General features: G+C 42.0%; 1 non-coding gene across 1 annotated transcript; it reads right to left on the bottom strand.

The window, feature by feature from the left end:
• Nucleotides 1-1,502: 1,502 nt before the first annotated feature.
• On the bottom strand, nt 1,503-1,693 carry LOC132897067 (U2 spliceosomal RNA). The gene has a single exon (XR_009656231.1). It is a non-coding gene; the product is annotated as a U2 spliceosomal RNA (small nuclear RNA).
• Nucleotides 1,694-20,740: the final 19,047 nt, after the last annotated feature.

Genomic DNA, 20,740 nt, shown 5'->3' with positions numbered 1-20,740 from the left:
TGTGTGCCGGCGCATTTGTGTGCTTCAGGAGTGGGCGGGGTGTGCGTGACCAAGAAAGCTCATTGGTCAATGTAGATATACTTTTCTTGCACCACTGAGATTCTCTCCAGTTTTGAGAAACGGAGACAGACAATCGTCAATAGTCAGAGCTTGTGCGAGAATTTATTGAGAAGCGAGTCAAAAATGAGTAAATGAACTCTGAAACAAACGAGCTTGTTTCAGACTTTTACGAAAAAGTCCAAAAGCAGTGATCCAGGGGTGTCATCTGCTTGCCAGTCCTCTCCAGTATCAGCTAGTAACACGGCACCGGCAGCTTCCACTCCTCCGCAACCGAGCAGCAGTACGCTGCAGCTGGATGCGAGCTCAGTTCCTTTGAGGGAATTGCCTTCATCTACCTCTGAGTTTGAAACTAGCCATACATCCAGTGAATTTCATATAAGAACACCTACATCTCCCCATGTCCCTTACGATCAGAAGTAGATGGTTGCTCCACCTTGCTGACAAATGAGCCATCAGATAGCTTTACTAATGAGCCCCGAGTCAGCCCGCTATCACTGACATCAGATTTATCAGACATAGGTAAACTTCAACCAGATGCCTTAAAATGTGCACCGGACTCTGTAAAGCTCAATGTTCTACAGAACCGCTTCAAACCAGACAGAGGGTGGGTGGCTCCTTCTACTCTGATTTTCGGTAAACTCAGAAAAATACCCGAGGAGTTTTTCAGCGAGTCTGTGTACCCCACGTTGCGCTACAGTGTGTGTCAGAGTCGTGCGTGCGGTAGTGCTGAGCAAGTTCACTAGATTCTAATCGAGGCTATAAAGAGTTTATTGTTTATTGTCGTGTGTAGTTCACATATGTTGTTCAAATATCAGCCTGTGTTCATGGAAGGCTATTGTTCAATTTCAAGTTAAAGTTCTATCGTTGTTTTGTGTATAAGCCTATAGATCGACTCTTCATAGAAACTGCAGCACGCAAGCGTTTTTTTTTTTTTTTTTTTTTTTGGGGGGGGGGGGATTACACCGCTAGTGCGTACCTTACAGTTCAACCCTGCAGGCGCCCCTGATTGTGATTACCGGTAGGTCTGGTGGTAACCAGGCAACCAAGCATCAACTTGACTCGAACGTGAGACTTCAGTTTTCAGTCACCAGCATCTTTTTATTCATTCCACTGGTAGTCTGTTTTGCTCAAATAGAAATAGAGGCCTGCCTCTAATTCTGGCCTCCTTCCAATAATGGCCTGGACCAAGATGCACTTGAGTGAAATAAAGGACCCGGCCTATATTAGAGGATTTACGATATATATATATATACACATTTCTCTTTTAAACAAAGTAACTATTTCTAGAACTACTATAATGTTATACGGACATATAGAATAAAAAAAGCAAACCCCAATCCTAGCTCAATACTTTTAAGCATCCATTTATTATTTTTAGTTAAAGAACAAACATTAAATCGATTTTCTGAAGAAAAAAAACACTAGCCTTTTTTTAGTTTTTAAACATGGACACCATTCCCGGAGATACTGCAATACCAGGTTGATGCATGGAGCAGAAAGAGCAAGCCCTTATTCCAGCTCCCTGTTCTAAAAATTTGTTTAACACAACGTTCTCACCTAGAGAACATATCAGATATTAAGCTGATAAGAACAGATACTACACTTGATCTTAGCCAAAAGGCCGAGAAGCGATAACTTACTGCAGTGAACAGCTTTAAATAAACCACTTCCAAATATTAAACTCCAGAAAGGTAAACACAGCTAGACTCCGCCCCCAACAGCTGGATCCTTTTGAAGAGAGGCATCGCCTTGGGGGGGGTCACAATATTTTGCTCCGTTGTGTTCCACCAAAAGAGATCCATCATCTCTCCACAGCCCAGACTTTTAAAATTTGAAGTTTAGAACTGTAGTAATTCATTAATAATAATAATAATAAATTCATTTGATTAATTGCAAATCTTGCATGTGATGATTAACTCATTCTACCAATTTGCAAATGTGTTTTATTGGCTGTCGGGAGGGTGTATGTTCCTTTCCCTCATAAACGGCAGTAAAACCCATCCGGAGCCTTAAACCCTGCGTTCCATGAGGCTGCAGGGGGAGTCGCTCTCTTCTGGGGGAGCTGCAACTAGTTTAGAATGCGAGTTTAAGCTGAGATGTGATTGGTCTAAGGTTAAAACAGCACGAGCGCTCGAGAACTTTTTTGATACGTTGAAAGGTTACAATTTTACTTGGCAACAGAATGTATCTGAATTCTGATTAGATGTTGTTATATTATTGCCCTTCTGTTGTTCATGTCGTAAAGTCAAGGAGCAAGGCCTCTATCTAAACCAATAATATTTAGGATTGTGATATTTAAATGACAATGGTTTTCACCCACCACATTTATCAATGCCCAATCATTCTTATGCTGTGATTGGCAAGATACAAACGTTTCATGAATCACACGTGAACCCTGTCATTTTTACACTTTCGATTGATAAATGATTGCTGTTGCGTCATCCTCGTTAGTATAGTGGACAGTATCTCCGTCTATCACGTGGAAAACCGGGGTTCGATTCCCCGAGGGGGAGGCTTTAGCAATATATTAACAGGGGAATGTAGTGGTTCGCACTGTCACCTCACAGCAAGAAGGTTCTGGGTTTGAGCCCAGCAGCTGGTGGGGGCCTTTCTGTGTGGAGTTTGTGTGTTCTCCCTGTGTCAGCTCTGGTTAACCCCACAGCTCAAAGACATGTAGTTCAGTTAACATGGGGTGGTGTTGGGCTGAAGTGCCCTTTAGCATATATATATGAATGACTCACCACACTTCGTGTCAATTAAATCTTATTAATAGTAACAGATCTAGATAAATCCAGTGACTAAAGACCAAACTTTAATATGCCTACAGTCAATGTTAATGTCAATTATGACTATTATAAATTGCCAATGGTAGACCCTCTGATGATAATTTTCTTCTAATAATATTTTATTTCTAAGTTAGTAAAAGTACTCATCCTGTAAATGGATCATGATTTGCATATTGCAGATACTCCCATATCCTTAGCCATTTTGCACTGTTACTATTACCATTTACACTAATACAATTTGTGCTATTTCTGCTTGTGTGGTATTGTATGTGTGTGCTTTTTTTTAAATTAATGCTTGTTTGGTTTGTGTATTTATGTTTACACTGAGGGTCTTGGAGAAACAATATTTCAATCTGTGAAAAAGCCCGTTTGCATGGCTCCGTCCTCCATTGCACAGTTGCTCTGTTCACTAGATGAGCTCTAGTGCTCCCTTTTTAGTGAGCTCAGTCAGCAGGCTGGTAAAGTCCAAAAAATTAGGAAAAACCTCCTGTAATAGCCAGCCAGGCCCAGGAACTGCCTCACCCCCTTTTGGTCTTGAGTCTTGGGCAGGCCACAATCACTGCATTCTTATCAATTTAGGGACGCACCTGCCCATGACCCAAGTGAAAGCCCAGATACTGTACTTCCACCCACCAAATTGCACACTTCCTTGCGTTTGCTGTGAGTTGTGCATATTTCAGTGATCTCAGGACAGCCCTTGGGTTTTGGAAATGCCACTGCCAATGTCCCTGTGTGCTCATGACAGGAATTGAACTATGATGCAACAGCTGGAGCGCACCTCTGCAGAGCAGGGACCTAATCTGTGAGCAGTGTCCACTGAGTAAGCCAGCTGGTCCACGATGTCCAGGGAAATGTGTTTGAAAATGTCAACGATGATATTCTTCACGTTCTCACCTGCTTGCTCTGGAATGCCAGACACTCGTAGATTCCATCTTCTTTAGGCATCCAGGTTGCTGCATTGTTTCTGAGGACACTGTTCTCTTTTTCTAACATGTGAACTTTACTTTGTAAGGCGACGACTTTATTTTTCACGTCTTCTACCTGTTTCCCCATAGAATCAAGGATGTCGGTGACACTTTTAATGGAATTTGTATTATCTTTAACCATCGCCTCAAGTGACTGCAGACATTTGAGAGATTCTTCTTGCATCTTTTCAATTCTTTCCATTATTTTTAGCAAAAGCAAGATGGGCACAGCCTCTTTATGATCCTCGTCACTGGCACGTGTCTTCGACTTTTTGGCTGGTCGTGGTTTCGGAGTTTCTGGTAGTGGCACCAAACACTCTTCCATTCCTTCTTGTAAACGATCTGGTTCAAACTTTTCACTCAGAGACTCTCTGGCATAGAAATGCATTACAGCGCAGCTATCTTCCTCTGTTTCCATATTGATCGATAACCTGAAAAAATAGCAAGTATGCTTACCAACCAAGGGCGGCTGGTGCATAAGGGCGATTGGGCGACGCACTGCCAAAACGAAAAAAAAAAAGTTTTTTTTCTTTTTTTAAAACAAACTTTCACCAGCGCTGCTCGAGGCTGTTTTAATCTGTCTCTGGGTATCATTGTCCAATCAGGGTGGTCTTGCTTCTAGAATACCGCCCCTTTTGGGGCGATTTCAGTCACGTTGAAAATCGCCCAAGAGTTCACTGAAAGAGTCCCATGTTAATATATTTTTTTTCTCCTGACTTACACTTCAATGCAATCTCTATGGGTTCCAGGGGGGCTTGCCCTAACGTGCTTACGTCACTGCGAAGCGTGGCAAAGTTGCGTTCGATCCGCTCAGTTTCTGAGGTGAGATGGATGCGGAAAGCAATTCAGTGCAGTCCTTAAAGTGCCATTCCACCATTGGATGTATTCTTTGGCATAAAATACAATATATTTTGACAACATATGTGGCAGATCACAGAATCCAGGGACACATGTCAGCCTGGGGGCATTTTGAGTTATTGACAGATTCAGAAAGTATAGTTTCTAAGCTTTCCAATGATGCCTTCCATGTGGAGATCTGACAATATTTGAAGAATGTGTGGCCTTTTGAAAGTGTATACTTCTTAAAACAGAAAAGGGAGAAAATCGCCCTCAAAGTTTTCCATCTCAGCTACTCTGGGTGTAGGGCGGGCACATAATGGTGCTCATTTGCATGACATTAAGGAAAGCTCTACCCCCTACAAGCTAGCATGATGCCACTTTCATGTAAACAAAGATCACCACGTCAATTTTCCTTCCATGCAAAGTACGCCCAAAACAATTATGAAGTACAAAAATAAGTCCTAAAGTATACTTTAACATTTTGTGGTTGAAAAATTACTCACACCGTAAGAAAGAAAGATAGCATGATGATGACACAACTAACACAACACTAGTTTCATGTAAAGCCTCAGTCACAACCGGCCATACCGTGCTCCTACGGCCGGTCTACACGCAAAAAACGCAAGAAACACACGGAGAGCATGCATGAAACGCACGAGAGCGCGCATGTGAAAAGCACGAGAGCGCGCGTGTGATGTGCTGATTTTTGAGCCGCAGACCGGCCGCAGAGGTTCGTTGTCATGTCAGACAAACTCTACGGGCGCTTACGTTTTTTTCAGGTTGCAAGACAAACTTACGGCCAACAAGCGTCTTTCTCCGTGAACAAAAAAAAAAAAAACGCAGCGATTTGGGAAACGCCAAAAATCACATGGCCAAAAAATCGTACGTCCGGTTGTGACCTAGGCTTAACCAAACCACAACACTCTCCGTTACATGCAAAAATAACCATACAGCCTTAGATTAATAAACTTACCCCATCAGAAAGAGAAACGGTGCCTTGCACACACCAATGCCTCCGATGGAATGTAGTCCTAGAACGGTCCGTGTATCATCCAATCATTCAAGCATTCCATTCAATCTGGAAAACGAGGTTGCGGGTTTTTTTGCTAGAAATGGTGATCTCCGATGTAAATACCGAGTGTCTGTTTGCTTCGCGGTGTTTGCTGCTCTGCGCTCTGTTTAGTAACTCATTCCATAGTGAAATCACACGCCTGTATGCAGGTTAAGTAGCCATGCGCTCAACTCGGATCATGCAGCTGATTCGCGGAAAAAAAAAACAAATGACTTAAATCATCATGTGAATGGCCCATATGGTAATTTACCCACACCCCCCAGCAGGCTACAGTCCTGACAAAAACAAGACAATTTGCAACAAAAAATGTATGCTTTTCCAACAAAACAATCTATTATCTGAAATACTGATTGCATTCTTCAAGATCTCAACTTGCACATGATGGAAAAAAACAAAAATCACAAATTTCGAAAAAAAAATGCTTCTTTTGCGATTATCTCGGATTCGTTTCAGCCAACATGTGTCCCTGGATTCTGTGATCTGCCACATATATAAATGGTATCACTAGATAGAGAAATCTTTTAGCTTCAAAATGATATATCAAACATAATTTTTTGACAACGACAAGTATATTAATTTTGCGACCAAAGTCACCTACCCTTTTAATTTCCGCGCGTGATGTCATCGGCAGGTTCCCCTTCTTGTGTACCACGTGACGTGTGACGTGGCACATATTATCAGCAATGATGGATAGAACGCGATAAAAATAATACCAATAAATCTAGCTAATACCAATAAATCTAGCTAACTGAAAGATTAACTCAAAATTTTTCGCAATTTTTTTGGCCCCCATATACGAGGAGAAATGACTCTGTCACTTTGGGGGTTTCCTGGTCTAAAAATAGACCGACACGTGGTACACAAGAAGGGGAACCTGCCGATGACATCACGTTTCACTACCGCGCGGAAATTAAAAGGGTAGGTGACTTTGGTCACAAAATTAATATACTTGTCGTTGTCAAAAAATTATGTTTGATATATCATTTTGAAGCTAAAAGATTTCTCTGTCTAGTCATGTTGTCATAAAATATATTGTATTTTATGTCAAAGAATACATCCAATGGTGGAAAGGCACTTTAAAAGAAGTTCCATTTAGTCAGCAATCAAATCGAGCTAAATTGGCAACAAAACAAGCTGGATGGGCAGCTTGCGTGAAATGTTCGGCTTTTGGGAGAGTGAACATCGCTACACAACTGGATGAGGGCTACAGGCTAGCAGTTCACCGCCACAACGATGAGGTGAGCAAGATTGAGCTAAATTGGCAACAAAACAAGCTGGACCCCCTCGACCAAATCTAAACATAAAACAAATTTCGACAAGGGGGGGAAATCATATACTCGAGGTTTTACTTCAACATGGTCCCAGCGCAAATCCTGGCGAGCTGGCTGCGAGGACGCCTCAGCGGTTTTCTGCTCCCCCTGCTTACTTTTCCACCCTGGAGGTGGCTCCACGGACAACACTGCTTGGACGGTCACTGGAGTTTCGGACATGTATCATTTGTCGGAGAAAATAAAAAAAACATGAGTCATCAAAGATTCACATGGGCAGCTGCGTGAAATGTTCGGCTTTTGGGAGAGTGAACATCGCTACACAACTGGATGAGGGCTACAGGCTAGCAGTTCACCGCCACAACGATGAGGTGAGCAAGAACAGGCACATATTAAACCGGCTCATCCAATGCGTGAAATTTTGTGGAGTGTTCGAGTTAGCTCTACGAGGCAAAGACGAAACTGAGGGCTCCAGTCATCATGGTGTTTTTCTGGGTTTGGTTGACTTCGTGACTCACACACACACACACACAGTCACAGAATCAGTTCACTTTTGATGTTTTCAATGTGCATTTTTATATTTGCCACACTTTGCTCTGAGAGTTAGCACTTTGGTAATATCCTTGGTAAATACCAGTAATTGCAAGATCTAAAGATCCACTCATCTATTTATTCAACTGCTATTGTTATGTTAGCCAACTATTTACAATGTTTTGTTACAGTAAGTGCACTTTCCTGTTTGTCCTTAAGTTGCAGAGTCTGTAAAATTCTTGCTGGTCATGGAGTTTGAAGTACAAAATCTATTTACAGAACATTCTGTAGAACAGTTGACTTGCTACCTAGGTCAATTTACTTCAGTCCTGTGGACATTTATGGTCCGTGTAGACATAACGGGGGAAAATTGCCCCCCCTGAAAAAAAATTCAGGAGCCGCCACTGTTACCAACTCCTGTTGGTTTAGTTCGTATAGTGATATGTTCACTTCTCCTTTAGTTAGCAGGTTCACTGAATGGTTAACTCAAGGCACTAGCTGGATAACAGTGAATAAAATGAAAGAAAACAAGGATTAAAAAATTGTTTCTGAGCGAGGTCCTTGTAGTAGCTATTTAGTTTATCAATTAGGTTCATTCTAATCAGCCCTTAAGCATATTTAGCAAAAAGCACATTAGGTTTCATTCATCATGTTGCGGAGCTACACAAATCACATATTACACTGACACCATCTTGGCTGACCCCTGTTGCTCTTCTTCTTCACGAGCAACTTGGCTTATTTGTCCACCTCTTTCTCCGTGGCTATAGGTTCTAAATCATCCTCAGACAACCAACCAAAGATTGAGGACGAATTTGAAGAGCCTTTTTGTCTCTTTCAAAAGAATTGGTTTCAAGAATGGATGCCACTGCAAAGAATAGTATAGAGTCCATGTGGACACAAAAAAAGGCATTGGTGCACATGACGTCACACATGCAGCACCACTAACCTGTAAATCGCTGCGATCTAATAATGGCGGACAAGCTTTTAGTGATTTTTGGAGCAGAATTCATATGCAAAAATTTATTTTTGAACCAATTTTTTATTTATACACTAACTTAGAAGAAGAAACCTTTATTTGTCACATGCACACTTCAAGCACAGTGAAATTCATCCTCTGCATTTAACCCATCTGAAGCAGTGAACACACACGCGCACACACCCACACCAGAGCACCCAGGGAGCAGTCAGGGGTTAGGTACCTTGCTCAAGGGCACTTCAGCCCAAGGCCGCCCCACATTAACCTAACTGCATGTCTTTGGACTGTGGGGAAACCAGAGCACCTCGAGGAAACCCACGTAGACATGGGGAGAACATGCTCCACACAGAAAGGCCCCCACCAGCCACTGAACCCAGAACCTTCTTGCTGTGAGGCAACAGTGCAAACCACTACACCACCATGCTGCCCTTTAAAACTTTCGAGCCAGCCAGCCAGCCAGCCAGCCGTCGAACCTAGAATCTTCTGATCCATAGTCAGACGCATTATCCATTGCACCACTGGCCCTATACCTTTGCAGCCTATTTGAGCACATCACACACAGAAAGCCAGAGATTTTATGACGTAATTTTCATGAGGTGAGCACTTTAAGAACGATGCAGCCAGCATTCCTTTAATTTTTTTTTTCTAACAGGTGAACAATTTAAGGTCAACCCTGGGCTCATCCAGGATTTCAACCTTGGACCTCTCACAAGCGAAACAAAAATCATACCAGACAAAGCCAGACAATCCACACAAAAGTGCTGATGTGCTACTGGAATTTCATTATATCTTTCAAAGGTTTGACTTTTCATGTCTGCAGGATCCTGCTCAACGTTTGAGATGGTTGCATGAGATGTGTGGAGGAAAGCAGGTTCATGTTACTTTTGCTTTCTTCAGAAAATCTCTATGGCTAACCTGACCAAAGTGCCAGGCTCATTGGTATGGCAGTTAGAGCACATACTCAACTGAAGTGACGGGCACTCCATCACACCTTACACATGCTATTTGTCTTGTTATACACCAAACTCATACGCAAGGTATTTTGAAGAAAGGTTTAACCGCAGCCTAGCCAAAGTTAAACTCAACATTTTGTGATTTGATGTGTCCAATGCCTCCAATATGGCCGACTTCCAGTTTGATGACGACATGTGAAAATACTCTATTTTTGAGTGATTCAAGCAACTAAAGATACATTTTATAGTTGATTAAAGTAAAGTTACTTTCAAAATGAAGCACATTTAGATTAATTGTGGTGTAAGTGGTTAGCACAGTTGCCTCATAGCAAGAAGGTTCTGGGTTTGAGGTTGGTGGGGGCCCTTCTGTGTGGATTTTGCATGTTCTGTATGGGTTCTCAGGGTGCTCTGGCTTCCCCCACAGTTCAAAGACATGCACTTGGGTTAATATGGGATGGCCTTGGGCTGAGGTGCCCTTGAGCAAGGCACCTAACTCCCAACTGCTCCCTGGGTGCTGTTAGCATGGCTGCCCACTGCTCTGTGTGTGTGCTCATTGCTCAGGTTTGTGTTCACTGCTTCGGATGGGTTAACTGCAGAGAGGAATTTCACAAGCGTGTGATGAATAAAGTTGTTCTTCTTAATTCAAAGAAGAGCACTGATTTTTAAGAGATTCATAAGTGCTTCTCTTTGAGGCAGTCTCATCTGTGTATTTGAATTTCGTGTCTCCTGTGAGCACTGCAGTGTTTCTCTGGCTGTTACCCTAATTGTAGCACATTTAGTGTAGTTTGAATGTAAGTGCTTACAAGTTGTCTTCTCGAAGTTCAGCACTTCTTGTAGCTGACTTTTGCACTTCTCTGGCTAAGTGCATCTGCTAAATGCCTGTCATGTAATGTAATGTGATCTCAAAAACAAATTTCTGCTTACTGCATATATTTGACAAGGACCAAATGTTGTATCCAACTGCTTGGATGGCAACATGACCTGTTCATAGCGGACTTGCTGAAATAGCTCAGTAGGGAAAGTGTTAGACTGAAGCTCTAACAGTCCCTACTTCAATTCTGGGTTTTGGCGTTGAGGAGTGTGGGTTGTGTATGTCTCAGCCTTTGCCCAAGGGCAGGTTTAATTTTTTTTTTTTTTGCCAGGTCGATGGCAGTAATTTGGTGCTGAAAACAATCTTATATCTATGTCTTGGTTCCATGGTGTAATGGTTAGCACTCTGGCCTTTGACTCCAATGATTTGAATTCAAATCTCAGTGGTATTTCTGAAGCCGTTGTTTGTAGCATCTGAGCTAACATGCCCAGGTTGTCTCAACTGCATGCTCATTTTGGTCAAGCAAGCTGTCATGTCCCAAACCTTCTGTTTCTGTTAAAGTGCTAGTCTTACAAAAATTACATTACCCCTGGAAATTATACCTTATAAAACTAGACATGTTTAATAGTTTACTGTCTAAATTGTATTTTAATACGAGACCAGGAACATGTTCTGTTTAGTTGGTAAAGTTTGACTCTTTGAGTCCGCCATTACACGAACGCATTCCTGGTAAGTTACCATTCATTCAAAGAAGTGACGTCATATGCAAAACGCTTGAAAGTTCATGGCATTTCTGGCTTTGTCTGCTTTGCAAAGTGTAGCACATTTTTAGCTATTTTTTTGTATTATTCCGCAACAAAACTAAAACCAAAGCATGCCTCCTAAGGGGTGTGTCCTTCAAGTCTGTTTAAGTGTAGCTGATAAAAAAAAAAGCAGAATTTTGATCCACTGTAGCCCAAAGTCAGCAGGACACTTGCGGAATGAATGGGTTTGATTTATATCGACAAAGAGAGATAATTTTAAGCTGACAGGATGTTTTGGTGTCTGCTCCATACATTTTGAAAAAGATAAATTTGTGAGGGGTGGCACAGTGGTGTAGTGGTTAGCGCTGTCGCCTCACAGCAAGAAGGTCCTGGGTTTGAGCCCCGGGGCCGGCGAGGGCCTTTCTGTGTGGAGTTTGCATGTTCTCCCTGTGTCCGCGTGGGTTTCCTCCGGGTGCTCCGGTTTCCCCCACAGTCCAAAGACATGCAGGTTAGGTTAACTGGTGACTCTAAATTGACCGTAGGTGTGAATGTGAGTGTGAATGGTTGTCTGTGTCTATGTGTCAGCCCTGTGATGACCTGGCGACTTGTCCAGGGTGTACCCCGCCTTTCGCCTGTAGTCAGCTGGGATAGGCTCCAGCTTGCCTGCGACCCTGTAGAAGGATAAAGCGGCTAGAGATAATGAATGAATGAAATTTGTGAGGTTCACATAGAAGGAATTGAGTGATGTCTGGTACATGGAGCAGTTCCTACGATCTGGAAACAAAAGTCAGAAGCACCATCCAAAAGAGCTCACTGCTCTTTTAGTATATATGTTTCATCATTTTTTTTATTCTCATAATTTTCTTGTTGCATCCATCCATTATCTGTAGCTGTTTATCCTGTCCTACAGGCAAGCTGGAGCCTATCTCAGCTGACTATGGGCAAGAGCCAGGGTACACCCTGGACAAGGCACCATGTCATCCCAGGGCTGACACATAGATACAGACAATCATTCACAGTCAATTTAGAGCCACCAATTAGCCTAACTTGCATGCCTTTGGACGGCAGGGGAAACCCACCCAGACAGCATGCAAACTCCACACAGAAAGGCCCTCGTCTGCCACTGGGCTCAAACCCAGGACCTTTTTGCTGCGAGGCCACAGCGCAAACCACTACACCACCATGCCACCCTTTTCTCTTGTTCTGGTTCCAGTCATCTCATCATCTCTAGCCGCTTTATCCTGTTCTACAGGGTCGCAGGGAAGCTGGAGCCTATCCCAGCTGACTATGGGCAAAAGGCGGGGTACACCCTGGACAAGTCGCCAGGTCATCACAGGGCTGACACCTAGACACAGGCAACCATTCACACTCACACCTACGGTCAATTTAGAGTCACCAGTTAACCTAACCTGCATGTCTTTGGACTGTGGGGGAAACCGGAGCACCCGGAGGAAACCCATGTGGAGAACATGCAAACTCCGCACAGAAAGGCCCTCGCAGGGCCACGGGGCTCGAATGCGGACCTTCTCGATGTGAGGCGACATCACTAACCACTACACCATCATGCCACCCCTAGTTCCAGTCAAATTTCAAAATTCTCTTGTTCCTGATCTTCTTTTTCTTTGTTTTGGTTCTGAGTCAAATACAGTACTTCACTAATTTTCTAGCTCCAACTGTGTATTCCCATTTCACACGGTGAGAAAAATTGTTCCTAATGAGTTGATTTGATCATGAAGGGTTTTCCTTGGAAACAGGCTTTAAGGGTTTTCCAAAGAACATTTATGGCTTCCCCTCAGAGGGACATCCAAAGAACTGTGAACAATTCTGAACAACCACTGTCACAAGACAGTGAGATAAAAATAATTTCCCTTCTATAACTGTGTGAGATTTCATGTTGAATCATCTGTGTGTGCCTCATCTTGAGCCAGTTCTTGAAGTTTCAACAGCCAAAGAGCCAACTCTCAGCCAGGAAAACTGGTTCCAGAGTGCCAGTAAATCTTTGCTGGTCAAGAAGCAAGAACCGCTTACATCAGAGGCAAGGACTTGTTTTGCTGGGAAACAATCTTGAAGCCTTTTTCCAGAGAAGATTTACGGGTTCCTCTTTGAGGAACAACCAAAAACTCCACAAGATAATATGAGGAAGACACCTTCAGGTCCTCAGTCCCATCTACAGTAATATCACAATCTTCAAACTGTTCATGGGGGGGGGGCATCCTCACATATTTCACACATATAAAATTTTGTACGCATCCATGTTCTTCCAGGTTTTCATCTGTATGTCCATGTAGAACAGGGAGTTACAGGGAGATGGTATTTTTTTTCCTGTTTTTCTCTCTTTGAATGATCGGAACAACCAAAAACAGTGCAAAAACGAACTATATTTAAGACCCATCAAGCGCTGCTCTAAAGAAAGATGGTGTCTGGTTGTCCCCCAGAAGAAATTATCACCTGACACCACGCACAAGGGGTCTATTGCGTAACCAAAAACTCACGAGCATCTGAATTATTTCTGAATTCATTATACTCTTAATTTGAAGTTGTTGGGGTTTTTTTGACGTTATCAACTGTGCATTGATAGTGACTTGAGTGCAAAGTGTTTTACAGAAATTGCACACCAAAGCCACGTTCAGGTCCTCAGTCTCATCCACAGTATTGCTTGAAACGATTGGAGTGACGATGTCCGTTTGTGGCCTAGGTTCACCTACCTGGATGTTGGAATGGAACTTCCACTGCATTTTCTCTGTTTTAATTTAAAAAAAACTTATTGTTTACTGAAAGAGAAGGGCAGGGAGGCTTGAGAATCCAGCAGCTGTGGTTTGTTTATACCCGATACTAAAACTTGCAGTGTCCAAGCCTACAAAAAGCCAGAACCAGAGACAGTTTCACAAACTCTTCATAGGCTCCAGTAAGAATTGAACTCACAACTACTGGTTTATTAGATCAGTGCTTTCACCACTGAGCTATAAAGCCTTGAAGCATTCATGGCTGCTGAAGATTGGGGCCACAGCAGAACCTTGAAGCCCCACACCGCTCTTCAAAACAACCCACAGAAACTGCTGTAACGTCACTCACAACTTTACTTCCTAGATGTAGTTAGCTTCTGTTTACTATTTGCCTCACACAAAATGGACACACATTTTTAACCCCGCCGACAGTAGTCGGAGGGGTTATTATTTTCACCTGCGTCAGTCTGTGTGTGTGTGTATCTGTCTGTCTGTCTATGTGTCTGCAAGATATCTCAAGAACCAATGGATCGATTTGGACCAAATTTTGTACGTGTTGCCAATCACCCAGGAAGGAAACCATTAAATTTTGGAGGTCAAAGGTCAAGGTCATGGCAGAACTTCGAAATTTTCGCCCAATGTATTTTAATAGGGAAAAGGCGGGGTTTGCACTCGTTAGAGTGTCCCTGTCTAGTAAATAATGTGGTGTGTTAGTTGTAGAGTGGGCTGTGGGCTGTACATTCTGGCTACTTTCTCATCTGAGTTCACAAAAACACTGGACAGGCCAAGCCCTCAAGAGACAAACCATCAGCACCATGAGTGACCTCACTGGTCTCCAGGCTCTTCATGTGGGGCCATCCTCAGCAGAAGCCAGTGGTTTTCAGGTGAAGACCACCTGTCAGGTTTTCTTTTTTAAAAGACTCGGTATCAAGAACGCACGCCACTGCAGAGAATAGGATACAGTCCGTGTGGAAACAAAAGAACGGACTGGCGCAAATGATGTCACGCGTGCAGCGCCGCCGACCTGTAAATCGCTGCGATCTAATAATGGCAGACGAGCTTTTAGTGATTTTTGGAACAGAATTCAGATGCCAAAAAACATTTTTCAAACCAATTTTTTTTATTTATCCGGCCACTTTACAGTGTATTTGAGCACATGACACACATTACATCTTCCAATGTAACTTTCATTAGATGAGCACTTGAAGAACAATTCAGCCGAGTGAAATCCCTGATACCCCAGTCCAGATCAACCATTTAAGGTAAAGCCTGGGATTGTCCAGGAGTTGAACCCGGGACCTCTCGCACCTAAAGCAAGAATCATACCCCTAGACCAACAAGCCAAGCTACTACCACCCCCAAAAAAAAAACACTCCACCCCCGTCTGCTTCTTTCTCAGTGTGAATTTCGAATGAAAGACTGGGGTCAATAATCACTCCGAGGTCTTTTACTGCTACACGTGAAGAAAAAGAAAGGCCATCCAGAGTTACTGTGGAATCAGAAAACTTACTTCTAGCTGCAGTAGTCCCAGTACTAGTACTTCAGTTTTGTCAGAGTTAAGCAGAAGGAAATTAATAAGCATCCAGTGTCTAATGTCCTTTACACATTCCTCAATTCAGGTGCAAAAAAAGAAATTCAAACCAATTTTTCATTTATTCGCCAACTTTATAGTGTATTTGAGCACATCACACACAGCAAGCCAGGGATTTTCTGATGGAACTTTCATTAGACTAGCACTTTAAGAATGATGCAGTTAAGTGAAATCATTGATACCCCAGTCCAGATCGACCATTTAAGGTAAAACCTGGGCTCGTCCAGGAGTTGAACCCGGGACCGCTTGCACCCTAAGCAAGAATCATACCCCTAGAGCAATGTGCCAAACTATTCAAAAAAAAAAATCCATCCACTTCTTTCTCCGTGGCAAAAGGTTCAATATCATCCTCAAACAGAAAGCCAACGACTGAGGATGAATTTGAAGAGCTTTTGTTTCTTTTTCAAAAGACTCGGTATCAAGAATGCATGCCACTGCAGAGAATAGGATAGAGTCCATATGGAAACAAAAGAAAATTTTACAGGTACAGTACTCTGATGGCTGATTGTTGCTGTTAGCTATCCAACTGGTGGTTCATGTCTTAGAGTGACAGTTGTTTCACAGTTGCTGTTGATAACCTTGTTGTTAGCTGGTGTTGAATTGTAACTAATTTGTCTTTTTTAACCAAATACAGCATCACTGTTGCTTGAAAATTGCCCAAAATAATAAACCTGTGACAATTTTCTCAATTCTACATTTGTTCTGCTGCTAACCATTTATGTCGCTAACACAGTGGCGGTGGGCTGAAAGCTTTTCAGAGCACTTCAAAACTGTCAGGAGTGTTACAGTAAAATTACTTATTGCCCTACTGTGCATGCGCTTTGCATTTTGGGGACTTGGCTATGCAGTTTACCTGAAGGACATGCAGTCTGTACCAGGATATGTTGTTGGATGTGCTTTTTCTCAGTATACAATGGAGAAGTGGCACGTGTCAGGAGTGCTACGATTTTCAAGTTCCTACACATTTATAGCCATCAAGGTCTATCCTCTTTTTGAAAGCTATTTGCCTGCCTCACAGCAAAACTAGTGCTACATGAGTTAAATGAACATCCATTTCAGAAAATGTGGACTTTGTAGTACACAGCAAACACAAAATGTAATTTGAGTGTAGTTTAGATTTTTCACCCTTTTGTCACACTCAATATATGTAAACACTTACAACATGTTGTGATATTGTCCATTGTAAGTACTGTACAAGCTAAATGTGTTGAGCTACAAAATGTGTTTGTGTGTGTGTGTGTGTGTGTGAGTGAGTGAAAGTGTTACACTGATGTAACACATGACATAGATGAGGTGTAGTGCATGAGTGGTGTGTGTGTGAGAAAGAGGGGGGGGGGGAAGTATGTGCACTGCATGTAGATATAGATGAGCTGTAGTATACGAATTGTGTGTGTGTGTGTGAAGATATGTTACATGTAAATGCAAAAATGAAGTGCATAAGTTGTGTGTGTGAGAGAGAGTGTATGTTCAAAGCGCATGAGTGTTGTGTGTGTTATATGTGAACATAGAAATGTAGTGCATGGGTGGTGTGTGGGTGAGTGTGTGTTCAGAGTGCATGAGTGGTGTGTGTGTTATATGTGAATATAGAAATGTAGTGTGTGGGTGAGTGTGTGTTCAGAGTGCAAGAGTGTTGTGTATACCAGTGAGTGTGTTACATGTAAATATAGAAATATAGTGCATCATGCATGAGTGGTATGTGTGTGTAAGAGAGGGTGTGTGTTGAGATTGCATGAGTTGTATCTTATAGTGAGTGAGAGAAAGACATAGTGTGTGTTAAGAGAGTGAAGTGTGTGTTCATATATGAGTGAGAGAGAGTGAGTGTTAAGACAGTGCATGAGTGTTACATTTAAATATAAAAATTTAGTGCATGAGTTGTGTGTCTGTGTTGAGAGTGCATGAATGTTACATGTGAATATAGAAATGTAGTGCACAAATTGTGTGTGTGAGAGTGAGATAGACAGTGTGTTAAGAGAGTGCATAAGTGTTGTGTATGAGTGAGTGTGTTACATGTAAATATAGAAATGTGGTGCATGAGAGGGGTAGGGGGAGTGTGTGTGTATGTGTGTGTGTGAGAGAGGGGTAGGGGGAGAGTGTGTGTTGAGAGAATGCATGAGTGTTGTGTATATATGAGTGTGACAATTATTAATCAATGTGTACTCCCACCAGTAACACACAACATCTCTATATTTTCATGTAACAGATAAACATTAACTTTAAAAGTTGTATTCTGCGGTTAGAGTGAGCAAAGTGATTCACAGACAGCGAACTTGCCGATGTAATTTTCTCTTTTGAGTCGTACAATCGAAAACCACCGACGTTTTGCTTTCTATCTATCTAGTATCTATCTATGTGTTCACACAGCACAAATCCCACTGTAGCTGGATATCTATAAAGACGCATATTTATCTATACGGTTGCATTTACATGTAAACGAAGGTTTCAGTCACTGAAAACGGATACTTTCGAAAACCCCGGGCAAAGTGGAGATTTCTGGAAACTCGGGAGATTTCTGGAAACTCTGAATTGTCTGAGGACAGAATTGTAACTATGTCTACAAAGTGAGAAAACTTGAAGAGAGTATAAGAGATGAATAACTTGCATCCCAAATTAATCGCACGTTCACGTAGTTCGGAGGTTGTTGTGTTGTCAGACTAGAGCATGACTATCTGATACCACCTGCTGCTTGAACACGCAAAATGTTTATGTGCTACGGTAATATGCATCCCCGCAGAAACCAAATAGGTGGAACAAAAATCCAGCGGGCGGAACTAACATTTCGTGGGACATATCGATTTTATAAATTTTATTGTCCGGCCCTGGGGTGGCCAGGGCGGGGCCAAGGCATGCCCTGGGGTGGCCACACCCCCCAGCCACCCCTTAGCTCCGCCCCTGTGAATCAGTGTGTGTGTATATGTGGGTGTGAGTGAGATTTACTTAATCAAATAAAGTTTGCAGTGACATTCGCTTGGAGAGTGTGTGATAATTTGTTTTATGTGTTTTACTTCCTCCATGTGTGCAGCAGCAGCTTAATGTTAGAACTGCTAAGTGGAAGAGAACCAGGTTTACTTGAGAATTAGGAAAAAAGTTATATATATATATATATATATATATATATATATATAGTTTGTTTGTTTGTTTGTTTTGTTTTTTTTACTTGTTAACAGTGGCATTGTTAGTCCCTATCACTCGGGACTATAGCCCCGGGTATTTTCACTCTCAAAAAAGTAAGAGATTAATAGAAAACAACTGACTGAAACAGATTGGAACTTGACTTGCAGCATCCAAAGACAAAGGGAGTAGGGGGATCAAACCTTTGGTGACTGCCAACAGAAGAAGAACATTCAGAACTGGTTGGAAGATGGCTTAAAAAACAATCCACTATTGTTGGATTTTTCAAGCTGAAACCAGATAGTAAGTCATCGACCGTGGGTGTATATATAGAATATATCAACAATGTAACCTGTCAAATTATGCTGTTGCACAAAAACTGCTCCGTGTAGCCTGGTGATGTTGGATTTACAGCATAGGCTCTGTATGATTAGTGTGCCAGGTGAGCTCAAAAGTTCCAGTGGTTTAATGAATATTCACAGTGGTGGTCTATTTGCCCTGATGAAGTTTATTTAACAGGTCAACAACAATTTGTGTAGACACCAGTAGTTGCCCTGACATAATTTAATCATGTGTTTTAATGTGACATGTAGCCTACGCAGAACCAGCCAGCTGACCAAACCATAGCCAGCCTTTGGAAGATTAGTCACATATCGGGATTTTTTTTTTTTTTTGCCACACAATATTAATGTGAACATAAATTTGTGTTGTCCAGACACCACAAATGAGCTGCTGCAGTCAACTGAGCCTGGATGCATTGGAGAAAATGGTATTTATGTGTGTGCGAGAGAGCAAGAGAGAGTGAAAGAGAGAGACTTGGAAAACATATACAGTGGTGCTTGAAAGTTTGTGAACCCTTCATAATTTTCTATATTTTTGCATAAATATGACCTAAAACATCATCAGATTTTCACACAAGTCCTAAAAGTAGATAAAGAGAACCAAGGTAAACAAATGAGACAAAAATATTATACTTGGTCATTTATTTATTGAGGAAAATGATCCAATATTACATATTTGTGTGTGGCAAAAGTATGTGAACCTTTGCTTTCAGTATCTGGTGTGACCCCCTTGTGCAGCAATAACTGCAACTAATGTTTCTGGTAACTGTTGATCAGTCCTGCACACCGGCTTGGAGGAATTTTTGCCCATTCCTCCATACAGAACAGCTTCAACTCTGGGATGTTTGTGGGTTTCCTCACATGAACTGCTCGCTTCAGGTCCTTCCACAACATTTCGATTGGATTAAGGTCAGGACTTTGACTTGGCCATTCCAAAACATTAACTTTATTCTTCTTTAACCATTCTTTGGTAGAACGACTTGTGTGCTTAGGGTCGTTGTCTTACTGCATGACCCACCTTCTCTTGAGATTCAGTTCATGGACAGATGTCCTGAGATTTTCCTTTAGAATTAACTGGTATAATTCAGCAAGCATAATGATGGGAAGCTGTCCTGGTCCAGCTGCAGCAAAACAGGCCCAAACCATGATACTACCACCATCATGTTTCACAGATAGGATAAGGTTCTTATGCTGGAATGCAGTGTTTTCCTTTCTCCAAACATAACGCTTCTCATTTAAACCAAAAAGTTCTATTTTGGTCTCATCTGTCCACAAAACATTTGTCCAATAGCCTTCTGGCTTGTCCATGTGATCTTTGGCAAACTGTAGACGAGCAGCAATGTTCTTTTTGGAGAGCAGTGGCTTTCTTCTTGCAACCCTGCCATGCACACCATTGTTGTTCAGTGTTCTCCTGATGGTGGACTCATGAACATTAACATTAGCCAATGTGAGAGAGGCCTTCAGTTGCTTAGAAGTTACCCTGGGGTCCTTTGTGACCTCGCCGACTATTACATGCCTTGCTCTTGGAGTGATCTTTGTTGATTGACCACTCCTGGGGAGGGTAACAATGGTCTTGAATTTCCTCCATTTGTACACAATCTGTCTGACTGTGGATTGGTGGAGTCCAAACTCTTTAGAGATGGTTTTGTAACCTTTTCCAACCTGATGAGCATCAACAACGCTTTTTCTGAGGTCCTCAGAAATCTCCTTGGTTCCTGCCATGATACACTTCCACAAACATGTGTTGTGAAGATCAGACTTTGATAGATCCCTGTTCTTTAAATAAATCAGGGTGCCCACTCACACCTGATTTGTCATTCCATTGATTTGAAAACACCTGACTCTAATTTCACCTTCAAATGAACTGCTAATCCTAGAGGTTCACATACTTTTGCCACTCACAGATATGTAATATTGGATCATTTTCCTCAATAAAAAAATGACCAAGTAAAATATTTTTGTCTCATTTGTT

The sequence above is a fragment of the Neoarius graeffei genome, chromosome 1, assembly GCF_027579695.1.
Source record: "Neoarius graeffei isolate fNeoGra1 chromosome 1, fNeoGra1.pri, whole genome shotgun sequence".
In the NCBI taxonomy this organism is placed as follows: Eukaryota; Metazoa; Chordata; class Actinopteri; order Siluriformes; family Ariidae; genus Neoarius; species Neoarius graeffei.
The sequence above is the reverse complement of the archived record's forward strand: the minus strand, read 5'-3'. Positions and strand labels throughout refer to the sequence as shown.